Here is a 12,462-nt window from a genome sequence, read left to right on the forward strand (position 1 = left end):
GAGGAATCCTATATAGGAGGACTCCTGATTTAGGATTGCTAAGATGTGTCGACGCAAAAGAAGCATCTAAACTACTAGAAGAAATCCATGCTGGGACCTACGGTACACATATGAACGGTTTTGTCTTAGCCAAGAAGATACTCCGGGTTGGTTACTTTTGGATGACTATGGAGACAGACTACATCCAGTATGTCCGAAAAGGCCACTGCTTTCATATACATGCAGACATGATTAAGGTACGCCCCAAATGTGCTTATTGCAACAAGCTCACTGTGATCGTTCACTGCTTGGGGAATGGTTGTTATTGGACCAATCGAGCCTTCCGCCTCCAACGGGTACAGGTTTATCCTATTAGCAATTGATTATTTCACCAAATGGGTTGAAGCAGCATCTTACAGGGTAGTGACTAAGAAAGTCATGGCAGATTTCGTCTGCGACCGTATCGTGTGTTGGTTCGGAATTCTAGAGTCAATCATTACCGATAATGGCTCTAACCTCAATAGTGATTTGATGAAATCCATGTGTGAAACCTTCAAGATAAAACACGGGAATTCTACAACCTACAAACCTCAGATGAACGGAGCCGTAGAGGTCTCCAACAAGAATATCAAGAAGATACTAAGGAAAATGATAGAGAAGCATAAGAAGTGGCACGAGAAGCTATCATTCGCTTTATTAGGATACCTCACCACAGTCCTCACATCAACTGGGCCAACCCCCTACATGTTGGTTTATGGTACGGAAATAGTCATTCCCGCCGAAGTAGAAATTCCCTCCCAAAGGATCATACAGGAAGCTAAACTCAACAATGCATAATGGGTGAAGAGTCATTGCGAACAACTAGCTCTTATAGACGGAAAGAGCATGAATGCAGTTTGCCATGGTCAGCTTTATCAAAACAGAATTTTCAGAGCCTTCAACAAAAGAGTCAAGCCAAGATAATTCACACCAGGGCAACTGGTATTAAAGAAGATTTTCCCGCATTAGGATGAAGTCAAAGGGAAATTCTCTCCCAACTGGCAGGGTCGGTACATAGTTCACCGGGTTCTAACAGGAGGAGCTCTCATACTTGTAGAAATGGACGGGGAAGTTTGGCCAAAGCCGATCAATTTAGATGCAGTCAAGCGATGCTATGTGTAACCTTTATGCTTTCTTTTATGATGTAATTTGCACTACGCCTGACCTGATTCCCATTTAAGAGGGTATACGTAGGCAACCCTATAGGTTCAGTCACAATTCAATAAAATTTTCATTTCCCCTACCATTGGAAACTGGGGAAGAATTTTGAGGAGGACCCTCAAAATTCCGAAGTTGATTCCAACCATTTATCATTAACAGCCGTCAAAAGCAGCAGTCCAGTAAACTGGGGCAGAATTTTGAGAAGGACCCTCAAAATTCCGGAGCAAGAGAAGTTGCAATGTCTTGAACCATGTCGCAATCATCGGTTCATCTAAAGAAAACTATTCTTAATTATGTACTTATGTTATGCTCTTACAAAATCATGCATGTTTATTACTAAAATTGCCTTGTTTAGCAACGCTATCCCAGTGATATATACAGTATCGCTAGACCAAAGCCGATCAGGTCAAGCAAAGCCAGCGGGGATATGAACTAACCTTTCCTCCTTTACAAACTCACGATTTTTTTGTATGTAGGCACTTGAGTTGCAAAATCATCAAATATACTATACGCTCACTCACAAAGTTCAGGAATACAACTCTCCGAACCGTTGCACTTGCTCATAACTGTTATCTGCACACAACAGTGTCCCTAGCAGGCACAATATCCCTAGCATTCATGATACCGCAATCCGCTATCAGCTAAGAAAACTCTATTGCCATTTGCCATTTTTACTTACTGCATAAGGCTACCATTCTGCCTTCCGAGGTTAAGCTCTACCTCCACCCGCATTGTATAAGTCTACCATTCTGCCTTCCGAGGTTAAGCTCTACCTCCATCTGCATTTCCTGCATTGCATAAGGCTACCATTCTTCCTTTCGAAACTAAGCTCAGTCTCCATCTGCATTCTCTGCATTGCATAAGGCTACCATTCTGCCTTCCAAGACTAAGCTCTGTCTCCATCTGCATTCCCTGCATTGTATAAGTCTACCATTCTACCTTCCAAGACTAAGCTCTGTCTCCATCTGCATTCTCTGCATTGCATAAGGCTACCATTCTACCTTTCGAGACTAAGCTCTATCTCCATTTGCATTCTCTGCATTGCATAAGGCTACCATTCTGCCTTCCGAGACTAAGCTCTATCTCCATCCGTATTCCCTGCATTGCATAAGGTTACCATTCTACCTTTCGAGGTTAAGCTCTACCTCTATTTGCATGGCTAAAAGATCGCCACTTCATTTATATCTTGCATCGGCGAAAAGATCGCCAATTCATCTACATCTTGCATAACTGAAATATGGCCACTTTATTTATATCTTGCATCGGCTGAAAGATCACCACTTCATTTACATCTGGCATTGCTAAAATATTGCCACTTTATTTACATCTTGCATCGGTTGAAAGATGTCCACTTCATTTACATGTTGCATTGGCTGAAAGATTGCCACCTTCTACATCTCATGGGATGAAAGATTGCCAATATATCCAAAGGCGTCATTGTTCGGAGGCACCATTTTCATTGCCCGATATTGCCATGCCATGGCCTGAGCACCCCTTTTATCTTTCGTATATCATTATTCAAAGGCATCATAGATCGGAGGCATCATTCTCATAGCCCGAGAGCATCATTTCATGGCCTACGAATCCCTTATCATACGCTTCATGGCCTAGGACATCATGGTCTGAGGACGTCATCCTAACCATCCAAAGACAACATTCATGGCCCGACGGAAATTTGCATCACGTTTAAATTTCGGCACAATATACACTTGTATTGATTATTTGTAGGTAAACCGACGAGCAACGACTGTCTCAGCAGGAGAAATCCCGCTCCAGTTCTCGCAGCCCTATTAGAATTTAACCATCCATCCCAACCCAAATATCGCATCCGTTCTGAAAAATCTCCATCAGCATATTTCGCTGACGGATCCTGAACTACATATGGCCTGATTCTTGTAAGACCAGGGATATGTAGGCAACTTAGGAGCCAGAGCTCGGTCAAATTCTTCAAACCATTTCGTTCGGTCAAATTGACCATCATATCTTTACCCGACAACTCTTTCATTCTTCCTAAGTAAAAAGGGGCATCTATTGATACCCAATTTTTTTCGATATTTTTATATTCAAAATGTCTTTCTAATAACATGTATATGAATATATAAGTATACCATTTTTTTAAAAAGATTTTTAAAACAATTTACTGCCCTATTTTATCAAGAAAAACCCAATAATTATCCCCAAAATTATTATTTTTGTAATTCACTTATTGGATTCTCATATTTATACTAAAATATAGCTAGTATGATGTTTGCACATTTTTACAAATTTATTTAATATTTTTAAAGCCAAATTGCGTATAGTTGCAATATTAGCCTATTTTAAGATTTAATTACGTTTATAATTACAAAATTGAGTACAGTATTTTTAATTTAATATTTTTATATTATTAATTAATTTAGTACCTTTAATTTGTTTTCAGAAATTATTTTACTATTTTATATAAAATAAATAAGGGAAAAGTCGCTATTTAAATACTAGCCCTATTTATTTCAATTTTAGCCTAAATTCTACCTCAATTAAACCCAATTGAACCCCAGCCCAATTCCTAAAATTATCCGACCCACAGCCCATTTGAATGACCCGCCCGACTCCCCTTTTAATCCAGGTCGTTGATCGAAATGATCAACGGCCACATTTTGACCTTTCCTTTTTTTAATTCATTAATCCCACTAACCCTAAGTCATTTTCACCTACCCGCCGCCTCTGAAACCCTCTACTCTCTCGAGTTTTCTCAGAACCCCAGCCGGCTCTTACCGCTTCCACCTTGAAAGCCACCGGAATCCATGACTTCTAAGGCTATGTGAGTCTTATACCTACACTCATGTTCTCTTACACACCTGATCTATGAAGATTCAAGGCCTGACCTTGAAGGTTTGTACCCAGACCTCTGTCGATTCGAGGTTCCACGGCAATCTCCAGCCTTGCTCCAGCATACCACGGTTGTTTGAGCCTGATCCTGACCTCTCCGACTCAGATCGATGATTTTTCAAAGCCTTTCTCGTTTCTAGGGTTTTCCTGACTTTTCTTTCAAAAAACTACTTTCAAAATCTTTCTTTTCCGATCTATGGTTTTCTGAAAGTATTTAAGTGTTTTCTAACTTTATTTTTCCTTTTACGTGTATTTGCTTCTACTGGAGTCTTGTATTTTCTTCTCCCATGTTCTTACGTGCTTTTTCTGTTGTATTTTCCTATACTATGTTCTCGTATGCTTTTCTACTCTATACTTTCTCTACTGTGTTCTAATATTTTTCTCCTACTATATTTTTTAACTATGTTCTTAAGTTTCCTTATTAAGTTCCTTTTACTTAGCTCTGTTTAAAGTTTCTTCTAAAATTTCTTAGCATGCTTCTTTTACTGTTCTTACCAGTCTTCTCTATTATGTTTCGTATTAACTTCTTATACTCTATTTTTCTGTGAATTCTGCTACTATGTTCTGCGTGTTACTTGCTGTCATTGCTTTCTCATGAGTTTCTGCTCCTGAAATAAACATGCAAGAGGTTTCATAGAACTGAAACCCTTGAGCCTGTTTTGATTACTTGCCTTCTCATCTCTGTACTTTATTCAAGGTGGAAATCCTAGAATTCGGGGGTTCTGCCAAGTTTGATTATGTGAGTTAATTGAACTAGGATTTTTATTTTAGAACCCCTAACTCTTTCAGACCAACTTCGAGTCTCTGAACCGAGTTTGGACATCCGTGTTTGCATATGATTCTGACCTTTGGCTAAACTCTTCTAAAACACTTTCTTCACTAGATTTTTCTATTGATTTTTGCAATAGCCCAACATTTTCTTTCAACTCAACGTGTTTGTGTGCTCTTTATATGTGATGAACTTCCTCCAAAAATGGCTTTCAACTCGTGATTGATTCGAATTCCTTCTAAATAGGTCTAATTGATTCCCTTTCCATTATTTGTTGATTTCCCTTAAGTTAAAAAACATTTCCCATCTTTTTGACTCGGTTCATTCATACAAGATCCCTGACCTTTGATTTACTGGCTGTTAATTGATTTTCTTGCCTTGTTTGTGGAACCGCGTATTATTAATTGCATGATATGCACAAAGTGCTTATTCATTTTTCTTTCCTTAAATTGTTTTTACCCATTTGAATCTGAATCTCTTAATTAAGGGAGGTCTTGTGTAATTGATTGACAATCAATTCCTTAACTATTTTTCTTACCTTATTTCTTCATGATTTTCACACTATAAAAGACACGACCCTTTTTCCACAAAGAGGACATCAGAATCCTTCTGAACTCATACTCTCTCATAATAACTTTCTCTTCTTGTCTGCATTGTGTCCTGTTTACAAGACCTACTACTTTTTTTTGTTTGTTTCCTTTGAAACTGGTATGTCCTGATTTAAGCTTCAGCACCATAACAATGTGTTTATTTACAGTCTTTGTATCCATGTCTACTTTACTGATTTCTGTAGAGTTTAACATTTAAATTATTATGCTTATGTCCTACTACTTGTTTATGCTATGAATCATCGCTCCCTATTTCCCTTTATATGCTTTGAGTTACAATTTAAAACATGGCAATATGCAAGTTATTGTCTATGGATTGAACTTTATCCTTTAGAAGATCCTAACCTCTAAGCAATGTGTTCTAACAGACTTATGGGTGTGCCAGCATTTCCCATTGCTGGGTATGCCCACTAGCTTGTCCTTACCACCTACCCATTCCCTATACCCCTATGTGTATTAATGTAAACTGTTTCCCTTCCCCTTTCCCCTTTTCAGAATTCTGCACTTGCACCCTCTCTTAGTCTTTAAGTTCTGCCCCCTCTTGTGAGCCTTGCCTTGGGACCTTGAGTTCCCTTTGAACTTGGACACTTGAGGGCTGGCCTTTCCACACTGCACTATGTCTTCATCTATAATGCATTTGGGTGTGAGCACTGCCCGGAGTCCATATGAGGCTCCTAGGGAACTGTGACACATCCAAATGGGAGAAAGGCTTTGAAATAAGATCTCTTAGAGTTGGTTTACTTCATACTTCAAACAGGAAGTCTGAATCAGGCTCTTCTTGGTTGTACTTTTTCTGATTGTATTTTTTCTTTACTTTACTCTTTCTGGGCTGTAATAACTTTGTAATAAAACTCTCGAGGATGGCTAGTGAAAAGGGAGGGGTAACTATGTATGCAAAAAGGGGTAGATAACCTGCCTATAGGAGTTTATGAATTCCTGCATTCTCATATAAACACCATGTCTATAGGAATCTTGCATTCTCATATAGATACCATGTCTATGTGAATTTCTGCATTCTCATGTATTGATACAATGTCTATAGTTATCTTGCATTCCCATATAGATACCATGCATATAGGTTATTTTTGAATTTCTACATATCATATAGATATCCTGCCTAGAGGAATTTCTGAATTTCTGCATATCATATAGATATCCTGCCTATAGGTTGTTTTTGAATCTTGCATATGCATTCCTCATTAGGCAAACATATTTATAGGTCTTAATAATCAACCGCAATTAGATATCATGTTCATAGGCTTTAAATGAAATTCAACATCTAGATGCCATGCCTATAGGATTTCTGCATTTTTTTAGTATGTTTGTAAAAATGTCCAAAATCGACAACACATGGAAAGCATGCACGTAGGAGCTTTAATCGAATCTGAACCGCTTCACTCGCTTATAAGTCTAAAACCTGTAACAATGACGCATGCTCTTTTTAATAGTAGACAATTTTTCTTAAATCAGTATGTATTCATGTTTACTTCATTGTTTCTGGAATCAGTAGATATCATGCCTATAGGTTCTTCGTCTAACACTTAGGCAAGTCATAGGGTGAAAGTTTCTAAACTGAATCAGATTTTATATGCTACAACTAGTAGGCAAGCCTGATTCGGGCTTCTTATCTGAACTCTATAATAAATCAGTATCCCTCAATCCTTTAAGTTTAATCAGACCCTAAACAGTATGTGTACGTCATGCTAACTACTTGCTTTTCTCTACTTAAAGGAGGTTTGTTTGAGTCTTTTTATTTATTTATGTGCTTCCCCATACTTGCCTTATATGTTTTGTTTGTCGCCTTAGTACGTTTACCTTTTGAAACTACAAGCAAGCCCAATATCCCTCCCCTTTAGGATTAGTAGTCCAAAATGCCTCCGGGACTGATAGGATTGAGGCGGGTAATAGCATGCAATAAGTAAACGAGACCATTCTGCGCTTTAATACCTCAATGGGGTGGGAAAAGGTATATATGGATATGATGAGCACACAATAACATCTCGTGTAGCCCCTCATTGAGGAGTGATTACCGGATGTTGTGTGGGGTGATCCATATTATTTACAAACCAAGGACCCCTTTTTCCTTTATTTATTTGTTTCATTGTTTAATTTCAAACTGTTTTCTTAAAAAACATCAACATATCTTTTAGTTCTTTTAACTTCACCTATTTTGTAACCATTACGTGAAAATCCCCTCTTGTTTGAATTTCTTATTTGCCTACGTGTTATTTGTACCTAAAGTCACAACAATGGTTTGTCCGGGAACCACACTAGTGGATCTTGAGGGATGCCTAATACCTTCTCCTTAGGATAATTTCAAGCCCTTACCAAATCTCTGGTTGTTCAAATCAAAACTTTCTTAGTGTCCTAATGCACTTAAATTATTAGGTGGCGACTCTTCAATTCAAACACAATTCCCGAAAGGGAACGAGTTGTCCACCCAAATGTCATAAACCCGATTTCGCTAGAAAAAGGGGGCGCGACACTAGAGAGCTGCACCTTCAGGAACCTCCTCCGAGACAACAATAGATGATTAAAAGGCTATACCCTATCAAAGTGCAAAATCTTTTAACATTAAGAGAAAATTGTGGCCTGGTGAAATACTTGGCAAGAATGGGTCTTGTCAGCACAACTATTCTGAAGCCACTCCCTGAGATGTTGTACCGATGTGGGATACAAAAGTTAGTAGATGATAGTACCACCTCACTTCATGGAAAGCAGAAGGAGTGAAGTGCCATACTGGGATAAATTTAAGAGAGATTAGCGATAGGGAAAGGGTCGCATATCTCCTGATAGGGGAGGGTTTTTGTGCCATTTTTTCATTGCTTCGAATTGAAGATTCAGAAAGAAAAACCTTGGTGTAATGATATAGTTGCTGCCATGTAACCTGGAGTTTGCATGTTTTGAATAATGGAAGTAGATTAGTAGATAAAAAAAATAATAAAGAGGGGAAATAACCAGAGTAATAATGGTGAATGAACACAGTCTTTGTCTAATTCGGATAGCCTCGTATTTATAGAAAGGTGGTGAAAGGCGGTGACTACTTCGGCGGTGCAAGTGGCAAACCAACACTAGTACACATTTGATATTCTATAGAAGAGCACTAACATGAAATTTTTGGTCACATCAAGTGCCTACGTCACGGGCATGACGTCATCTTTAGAGGCTAAAGAAAATTGAGATCCAAATCATTTCTTACTCTAACAAACGTGGGGCCAAAATGGATGGAGATCAAGAAAATAGGGTTGAGCCCTCATTCTCGTTCAACTTGATCCCAAGGGTTACATCATTACAAGCTCAATCTAAGCTCAAGAATTACCTAAGACCTCAATAGGCATCATGTTAATTAGTAATGAACCTAAGGGTATTGTATTCTATGTCCAATATATCAGACTGATCGCCGACAACACCAAATATCATTTCAAAAGTGAAGGCAAGATGGAATATAAAATGAAAACAAAGGTGAAGCAAAAGTCTTTTATATTCAAAAGATGGTCCAATACACATTTAAAAAACTCATTAATGGAGCCCTTACATAAAATAAAGAAATTAAACAGGACCTAGTCTACAGTTGAGTTCACTCGCTTAGAGGTAGCATCCACTAGAGCTACATCTTAGGTGGTTTGACCTTCGATAGCCTGATCTTCGAGGCCTCTTCTTCCTCAGGGACATCACATTCGTCCTCCCCACTCACGGAGCCGCTGATAGAATCTTCATCAGTGGAGCATGATTAAAGACTTTGGCATGCACTTCCTCGAGTGTTTGCTTACAAGATTCCAGCCAAGCATGATTAACGGTGAAACATAACTTAAGTTTAGCTGCAAAAGATATCTCCCTAACCCGAGCTTTGGCAGCTGCAACATCGGTTCGATATGAAGAGACGAATGCATCGGCTTCGAACTTAACATTAGACAATTCAGCGGTTGTATCAGTATGAAGCTCCTTAAATTTATGACCCTGCTACGTTGCATTCCAAAGTTGGCTATCAGTTGAGGCCAGTTGTTGGCTATCAATTTAGGCCAGTTGTTCACAAAGACTATCTTTTTTCAGAGTCCAAGCGATCCATATTTTTCTTCCACTCGAGGGTTACAACCTCTTTGGCCTTAAGCTCCTCCCGAAGTTGCTCCACCAAGTTGGTTTCTTGGAACTGCAAAGGTTGAACATTAGGCGCCGAAACAAACAAGTACAAAATGCACCCACAAAGGCTATATTACCTTTTCAACGAGCTCGGCCTGCTTTTGGGATGCTTTCGCAAAACTTGATCGAAGATCATTGAGTTCCCCCTCTTTTTTTCATAGAGAGCCTTCAGTTCGTCCATCTCTGACACAAGCTTCCTGAGATCGTCTTCACGTTGGGCAAGCTTAGCTCAAGACTTTGAATACGCTTGATCGAAGAGCATCATATACTAAACACAGTGGAATAAGATCAGAAAAGCAAGAACCTAACTCTAAATGTCATTGCTAAGTCAAAGTTTACCTGCTTTCAAAACTTCTCGGCCTCTTCGAGGATGAACAAGGCATTAAGGTTAGAGCACTCTTCGATCCTGGCAAGGCATTTGCCGAAGATGTCATTATTTCTGTGGGATGTTCCCACATCAAGAGTCTTCATATCTTGGGCGTCCCGTATTTTCCCCTTAGAAAAAAATAGGTTTTGTGGGGAATCATTCACGCCAATCACCCCAAGCGGCTCAATCGTGGCCTTATTTTGCCTTTGAGGAACCTTGGGGCTGGGTTCTCTAATTTCATCAAGCAAGTGCTCCTCAGGACATGGAGCTTTCTTGTCACTAAACAGTTCGAGAACCTTGCTCAAGCTCCCCCCGAGAACTTCCTTAGCTTGAGGCTGAACAACTTCGGTGGACTCAGGCTCTGCAGCCTTTGAAGTATCGATGCCTCCTCCTCTCTGAGTTATTAACGGACGAGAATCTTCTTCCTCAACCTCATTTCTCTCTTCGTACTTAGCAAGAATACGTAAAATAGTTTCTAAAGTTAAGGCAATCATATCGACCCTAGGTTTTCGATGCTTTCCCTTCCATGGCTTCGGGGACTCTGCTAGCGACCCTTTCTTTCTTTGTTTTGTCCTTGGTAGGTTTTTGGGTCTCTCCCTTACCAGGTGGGGGCTCCCTAATCAAAACAACATCTCTGAGGCATGCACAAGCATAAAGTTAAGTGTATTGCTGAGGAGTATTTCACTAAGGGATTTAAATAAGCAAATAATAACTCACCATGGTTTTTTGGCCTCCCATCGGCCTTTTGCCAAATCAGGATAGATGCGCTCGACATATGTGGAAGTGGAAACTAGTTGCCAAACCTAGCCCGGGTGGTCCGCAACCGCACATGGATACCAATCGATGGTTGCATAATCAAAAGAGAGTTAGTTCAAAAGAAAGGGAAAATGTTTAAGTAATGAAGGATGCTCGATAGGTCCGTACTTATGCTCTATATTCCATTCCTAGGGGAACAACATCTTTTAAGCGGGAATAAGGTCGTAGGTCCTAACTTGAACGAAGTGGCTCATCCACCCTCGGTCTTTATCATCATCGATGCTAGCGAAGAAAGACTTCGAAGATCGATGTTGCAATTTTATTAGACCACCTCGATAGAGATGAGGGCAGTATAGTCTGTTCATATGGTCGAGGGTAAAAGACATTCCCTCGACTTTGCTCGAAAAGTACCTAATTAGGTGAATAGTCCGCCAGAAGGAAGGATAAATTAGTTAATGTATTTATTTGTGTCAAAACAAGTCCACCAGTCTTTGTCGGCTTTAGTCACGTGCCTTGGGAACTCCCCACTCATCTATCGTAGCCGAGGATCTACACTGCCTAGGGGTAGGGAATCGATAGCCCCTCAGGGGTGAACCTCAACCATAGCGTTGAGCCTTTGAGAACGCGCTGACGAGGCACCGTAATGATGGGAAATTGGACTCTCCCATTTTACTGTATACACATTTACTTTCATATTTCATGTATGATTGTATATATTGGATTTTATTTCTAAATTATTTTCTCTCTTTCTTTTGAATATGTGTAACCATTCGTTCTACTGAGTTTCTCAAAGGAACTCAAGCCCAAACATGGCACCAGTGCTTCTAAAAATCTGGAGTTCAATGCTATCTGTTCCTGCTGATGCTATCAATCCGAACCCTTTTACTTCTTCATTACATCTTTTTATTTATATTCTCTTAGATGTAGATAATATTGCTCTCGTCATATTTTATTAAATGTTTTGCTTTACCTTTTGAATTACATAAATAACTTTTGCAAGCCTTAAAAAACATATGTCTAAAACAAATACTAGATACTAACTAGTTTTAAATTACTTAATCATATGTTGCCTACGTTATTAATACTTCTTGTTTTACTAACCTTTTCATGAAGATGTTTGAAGCTAAAATGACATAGCAAATATTGCAAGCCCTTTTTTCAAAACCAGAAATGAATCGCAAGGCTGGCCTTCTAAAAGAAAATCGACTCTTCAAAGCCTAAAGTGCTACTGCTCGGCAAATATTATATAAACTATTTCCACAAGTCTCAAATTTAATTATTCAGGAGTAAATTGTACCCTTTAACACTAATTAAGCAGAATCCAAACAACTAACCCTTTGAACCTAGTCTATGTCGTGTGGAGCCACCTCAGGTAGATTTTAAGTGGTGCCTAACACCACCTCCTTAGAAGAACAATAACCCTCATTCAAAATTTCATCGGTTAGTAGAATAATAAATAACATGACTTTACTAATTAAATTGGTACCATAGTATACCTTTAAATATTAGGTGACGTTTTTATTTAATCAACAACAGAGAAATCACAAGTTGAATCTTGTTTTGACTCATGCAAAATATGGTGCAAAACCTTTCCATAGAGGCTATTCCAGTTGGCTATCTTTATCTTTGGAGGGAAATATTATAACAGTTGTATCAATATTCTATAGCTTTCTCCATAACTTAGATTATTTTCGACTTATTCGATAACGTACCTGTAAGGCCCCATAAAAGTTTTGCTAAAGAATTTAAGGTTTTGTGGTATCAAGGCAGCCTAATGA

The 12,462-nt window shown here is 39.0% G+C and overlaps 1 long non-coding RNA gene across 2 annotated transcripts; it reads right to left on the minus strand.

Annotated features, from left to right (window-relative positions):
* Positions 1-8,887: 8,887 nt before the first annotated feature.
* On the minus strand, positions 8,888-10,873 carry LOC104214029 (uncharacterized). 2 transcript variants are annotated; one of them, XR_707794.2, is made up of 4 exons: positions 10,646-10,873; positions 9,901-10,562; positions 9,639-9,829; positions 8,888-9,571 (listed from the first exon to the last, which is right to left on the minus strand). It is a non-coding gene; the product is annotated as an uncharacterized lncRNA (long non-coding RNA). The 2 variants fall into 2 exon arrangements; XR_707793.1 differs by lacking the exon at positions 10,646-10,873 and having other exon boundaries at positions 9,901-10,638.
* Positions 10,874-12,462: the final 1,589 nt, after the last annotated feature.

This window comes from Nicotiana sylvestris, unplaced genomic scaffold, assembly GCF_000393655.2.
Source record: "Nicotiana sylvestris unplaced genomic scaffold, ASM39365v2 Un00001, whole genome shotgun sequence".
Taxonomy (NCBI): Eukaryota; Viridiplantae; Streptophyta; class Magnoliopsida; order Solanales; family Solanaceae; genus Nicotiana; species Nicotiana sylvestris.